General features: G+C 41.2%; 1 pseudogene; it reads left to right on the forward strand.

Moving 5' to 3' along the window:
- The first annotated feature begins 383 nt into the window (after window positions 1-383).
- Window positions 384-5,629, forward strand: LOC148145132 (large ribosomal subunit protein uL6 pseudogene; annotated as a pseudogene).
- The last annotated feature ends 345 nt before the right edge of the window (window positions 5,630-5,974 follow it).

Here is a 5,974-nt window from a genome sequence, read left to right on the forward strand (position 1 = left end):
CTGATATTCCATTCTTTCCCCATGGAGAACAGTTCATTGCTAGTATTATGGGAGAAGAAAATAGGCAACTGTTATATTGGTTTCTTTTACGTTAAGGAGAAAGTGAGGACTGCAGATGCTGGAGATCAGAGCTGAAAATGTGTTGCTGGAAAAGTGCAGCAGGTCAGGCAGCATCCAAGGAGCAGGAGAATCGACGTTTCGGGCATGAGCCCTTCTTCAGGAATGAGGAGAGTGTGCCAAGCAAGCTAAAATAAAAGATAGGGAGGAGGGACTTGGGGGAGAGGCGTTGGAAATGCGATAGGTGGAAGGAGGTTAAGGTGAGGGTGATAGGCGGAATGGGGGTGGGCGCAGAGAGGTCAGGAAGAAGATTGCAGGTTAGGAAGATGGTGCTGAGTTCGAGGGTTGGGACTGAGAAAAGGTGGGGAGAGGGGAAATGAGGAAACTGGAGATATTTTGCATTAAGCCTTCCCAAACAGTCAGTCCTGTGGCTTGATATTATTCACCATGTTCAAACATATAAGTATTTGATTGAACTACCGTACCCTTGACATTCAATGGCAGAACTTTCACTTAACCTAATTGGCAAATGGAGTTTAATTCAGATAAATGTGAGGTGCTGCATTTTGGGAAAGCAAGTCTTAGCAGAACTTATACACTAAATGGTAAGGTCCTAGGGAATATTGCTGAACAAAGAGACCTTGGAGTGCAGGTTCATAGCTCCTTGAAAGTGGAGTCGCAGGTAGATAGGATAGTGAAGAAGGCATTTGGTATGCTTTCTTTTATTGGTCAGAGTATTGAGTATAGGAGTTGGGAGGTCATGTTGTGGCTATACAGGACATTGGTTAGGCCACTATTGGAATATTGTGTGCAATTCTGGTCTCCTTCCTATCGGAAAGATGTTGTGAAACTTGAAAGGGTTCAGAAAAGATTTACAAGGATGATGCCAGGGTTGGAGGATTTGAGCTACAGGGAGAGGCTGAACAGGCTGGGGCTGTTTTCCCTGGAGTGTCGGAGGCTGAGGGGTGACCTTATAGAGGATTACAAAATTACGAGTGGCATGGATAGGGTAAATAGGCATAGGTTTAGGGTAAGAGGGGCAAGATATAAAAGAGACCTAAGGGGCAACGTTTTCACACAGAGGGTGGTACGTGTATGGAATGAGCTGTCAGAGGAAGTGGTGGAGGCTGGTACAATTGCAACATTTAAGAGGCATTTGGATGGGTATATGAATAGGAAGGGTTTGGAGGGATATGGGTCGAGTACTGGCAGGTAGGACTAGATTGGGTTGGGATATCTGGTCAGCATGGACGGGTTGGACCGAAGGGTCTGTTTTCCATGCTATACATCTCTATGATGATTAACATTCTGGGAGTTGCCATTGACCAAAAACTGTACTAGACTCGCCATATAAATATAGTGGTTACAAGAACAGGTCAGAAACTAGGAACCTTGCAATGAGTAACTCACCTCCTGACTCCCCAAAGCCTGTTCACCATCTGCAAGCCACTAGTCAGGAGAGTTATGGACTATTCCCCAACTGCTTTGATGAGTGCAGTTCTAACAATACACAAGAAGCTTGACAACACCCAAGACAAAGTAGCCTATTACTTGACACCACATCCACAACATTCACTCCCTCCACCATCAAAGCTCAGTAGTGGCAGTGTGTATCATTTACAAGATGCACTGATGAAATTCACCAAGGTTCGTTTGCAAGCGCCTTCCATATTCACAACCACTATTATCTAAAAGGACAAGGGTAACTGTTTTAAAAAATTCTCAAGGTCAGGTTCGTAGGAGAGTAGTCTGACACAGAACAAACGACCAAGAGGCGAGTCTGCTAGAATATGGGCATTTTATTCCCCGCAGCGTCGCCACAACCAGGTCTCATACAACGGGTCTGGCTTATACTCACTCTACATGTTACCGGAACTGGGAGCCGTCAGTTCTCGTACAGCGGTTGCCAACAACCCACGCTCGGCGGTTAAACGTAACCCCGGAGCAGACTCACCGAACTGGAGACTTTTCCAGCTGATATACTCTTTTCCAGATATAAACATTCATGTGAACAGCAGAGCAAGGCTAAAAAACACATTCCATTCTGGTTACATACAGATAAGAAGATTCACACGGGGAGGTGTGTAATAAGATTCACACATGTATTGGGACATAATTTTTAACCGTTTCACCACAGTAACTGACACATGGGAACATCACCACTAGCAAGTTCCTCTTCAAGCCAACTCAATCCTGAGTTGGATGTACATTGTTGGTTCATCAGTGTCATGACACAAAATCTTGGAACACCCTCCCTAACAGCATCATGGATCTACTTACAGCAGAAGAACTGCAGCAGTTCAAGAAGGCAGTTGACTACTGTCCTCTCAAAACCAGTTCGAGTCGGGCAATAAATATTGGCTGAGCTAGTGACAACCATATCTCAAGGATGAATGAGAAAAAGAAACACTTCACTTAGAAACGACTGATGAGTGTCTTGGAAAGACTTAGACAACTCACAGAAGAGGTAGGTTCCATTCTTTTATTTGTGCTTACTTCACAGGCAGGATTTGTGATTGTTAACAAAAGAAGTCTTCACTTGTTTCAAAAGGTGTCAGCTTTTTGGCATAGGATGCAAAGATTTTCCATTAGTGGCCTAGTCAAAAGGAAAGCTTTTTCACCTGTCACTGCTCCTTTAGCACATTAATAATTCTGTGTTCTGTGATTTTGGACATGACATTTTTGAATTATGCAAGACAATTTTGCTTTTACAGCAGTTATGGTTGTTGACAGCAACAGTAAAATGTATTTGAACAATTTACTCTACATAGGAACAAGATTAGGCCCTTCAGCTCTTTGAGCTGAAAATGTGCTGCTGGAAAAGCACAGCAGGTCAGGCAGCATCCAAGGAACAGGAGAATCGACGTTTCAGGCATAAGCCCTTCTTCAGCTCTTTGAGCCTGCTCTACCATTCATGGCCAAACTGTGGCCTAATTCCATATGCCTGCCTTGGGCCCTAAGCCTTGATAGCATTGCTTAATAAAATGTTGTCTATTTCAGATTTAAAGCTAACAATTGAATTAACATCAACTCTGGTCAAGGAAGAGAGTTCAAAACCTTCACCACTCTTTGTGTGTAAAAGTGCTTTCTAATATCGCTCTTTAATAGTCTTTTAATCTTAGACTATGCTCCCTGATTCTAGAATCTTTAACCAGTGGAAATTGCTTATCTTTAATCGGTCTTTCCCTGTTAATATCCTGAAAATCTGGATAAGATCACCCTTTAACCTTCTGAATTCTAGAGAATAAAGGCCTAATTTGTCTAATCTCTGGTCATTACTTAATCTCTGAAGTCCAGGTATCATTCTTGCAAACCTACATTGAACTTCCTCTAAGGGCAAAATATTCTTCCTAAGGTGTGGAGCCCAGATCTGCTAAATTGGGTCTAACTAGCATTTTCTATAACTGCAGCATAATGAGTGCATCCTTATATTCCAACCCTTTTGACATGAAGGCCAGCATTCCATTAGTCATCTTGACTATTTTCTGCACCTGTTCATGGCATTTTAAAGAGCTATGCACCTTTACACCCAAATTTTATTGGGCATCCACTGTATTCAACTTTGCACCTTATAAAAATACTTTGATTGATCTTTTTTTCATCTAAAATGGATAATCTCACACTTGTTTATATGAGAATCCGTTTGTCACCACTTTATCCATTCTCCTAATCTACGAATATCCTGTTGTAGTTTTATGCTGCTGTCAACGCTTTCTACTAGGGTGTCCAACTTTGTGTCATCTGTAAATTTAGAAATATGACATTTTATATCATTGTCCTTGCCATTAATAAATATTGTGAAAAATGGAGGCTCCAACACAGATCCCTGCAGAACATCACTAGTCACACCCTGCCAATTTTTCAACTCTGTTTCCTGCCACTCAAATAATTTCCTATCCATGTTTGTAATTTGCCCTCAATTCCATGGTCTTTCACTTTACCTAACAGTCTCTTGTGTGGAACTTTATCAAAAGTCTTCGGTAAGTATTTACAAACAACATCCATCAACTTACCTCTGTCCACCACCTCAGTCATCTCTTCAAAATGTTCATTCTCCTTGATTAACTGAAAGTTTTTAAGGTGATCTGTTTCCCTGTCCTTGATTATAGACTTCAACAATTTCTCCACCACAGTCATCATGTTAATTGATTTGTAATTCCCTTCTTTCAAGGAGACCAAGAACTTGAGGTAAGAGAATCTGCTGCTTTTATCTGGCCTGGTCTAATGTGACTGCAGATGGAAAGATCTCTGAAATGAGGATGGTTACGTGTCTCTCCTGCAAGGCCACCCAGTTGTACCAAATTGCTGTTAATTGTGAGAAAAGGGATGAAATCAGACAGACCATCTCATATGGACCTAGGCATCAGAAATGACAACAACCAACCCAATCCAGTCAACCTTCAAATACTCCATGCTAACATCAATGGCTTTGTGGAAAAATTGATATATCTGGCTCGCAGACTAGTCAAGGAATAGACATATTCATGGAATCACATCTTACAGAGCATGTCCCAGATACTGCCATCAAATTCCTAGCTATGCACTGTCCCACTGGCAGGAATATCCTATTAGAGGATTAGAAACAGTGAAATACATTCAGGAGGAAATTACTCTAGGAGTCCTCAGCTTTGACTCTAGAAACCATGACATCTCATAACATTAAATCAAATTTGGACAAAGAAATGTTCGGCCTATTACATCAGCATCACCTTTAGCTAACAAATCAGTGCTCCTCCACATTGACTACCAACTGGAAAAAGCACAAAGGGAGGCTGAGTATCTTGGGCTGAAGGAGCCAGTTAACCCTGGGACAGCTTTACTTCTTGTTTCTAATAAATGCTTTTAGACTTCATACTTCTTTACTTACATCTGTACATTGTAGGTCCTCAAATACAGTTTGAAAGTACAGCGACTAAGACCTCTCTCTTCACATTCTCAAAACAGACTGCTGTCTTTTACTGATGTCAGTGACGTGTTCAGTTACTTCAAAATCTTTTACATAAATCTCATTATACCATAAGTCAGCTATCAGATTGTTAACATTCCTGACAGTGTTGCTATGACTTTGAAAGGTTGTACAGTCTTTGTAAAGGGGCCTTCAGAGACATTGCTTGGGAATTTAATCACATTAATCTAGAACTCAGCCTTCTTGGGATGAGGATTAAGAAGCTTTGAGTTGATAAATGTTGTGGTAACAGAAAAGGGTTGGCCATGCTGTGGACAAAGTACAGTCATGCACAAAATATGATCAAGGGTGTCACAATAGACTTCTATGACAAGATGAGAACTGTCTACACCCATTTCCCCATTAGTTGCTCAGGAAATAGGATCTCTAGTAGAAATCTGTAACTTCCTTGGAGAGGAGCATATTCAAAGAGTCCGTATGAAACCAGATGTTGTATGCACAGTTTCCCAGGTCCAGAAAGATGAGCTTGTTCTTGATGGAAATGACATTGAGCTGCAGTCAAACTCCACTGCTTTTATCCAACAAGCAACAATGATGAAAAAGAAGGACAATTCCAAGTTCCTAGAAGGCATTTCTGTGAGCAAAATGACCACTGTTGTTCCATAGTTCAGCAAATAACTCTCTACTCTTTCAGATGTACAACTCTTTCAGATAGTAACCATTGAATAAACTTTATGGACTGAGAAAGCACAGTAAGTTCATCAAATCTTAAGCAAGAGGTGCTGCAAGGGAAAGTTTCTTGAGAAATGGAGATCATGTAACAAGGAAAATGTTCCAGAAGTTAAAGATACAGAATAAACGATAAAGACAACATCTTCAAGGCGGTTAAAGAGAGTCAAAATAGATTCTGAACAATCATGGTATGATGTATAGACAACAATCTCTTCATCAATGTCAGCTAAATGAAACAGCCGGTCATTGACTTCAGGAAGCAGCGTGGAGGGCATGCCC

Source organism: Chiloscyllium plagiosum, unplaced genomic scaffold (genome assembly GCF_037043375.1).
Source record: "Chiloscyllium plagiosum isolate Xiang-an unplaced genomic scaffold, Cpla_swu_hap1 HiC_scaffold_26, whole genome shotgun sequence".
NCBI classification, from domain to species: Eukaryota; Metazoa; Chordata; class Chondrichthyes; order Orectolobiformes; family Hemiscylliidae; genus Chiloscyllium; species Chiloscyllium plagiosum.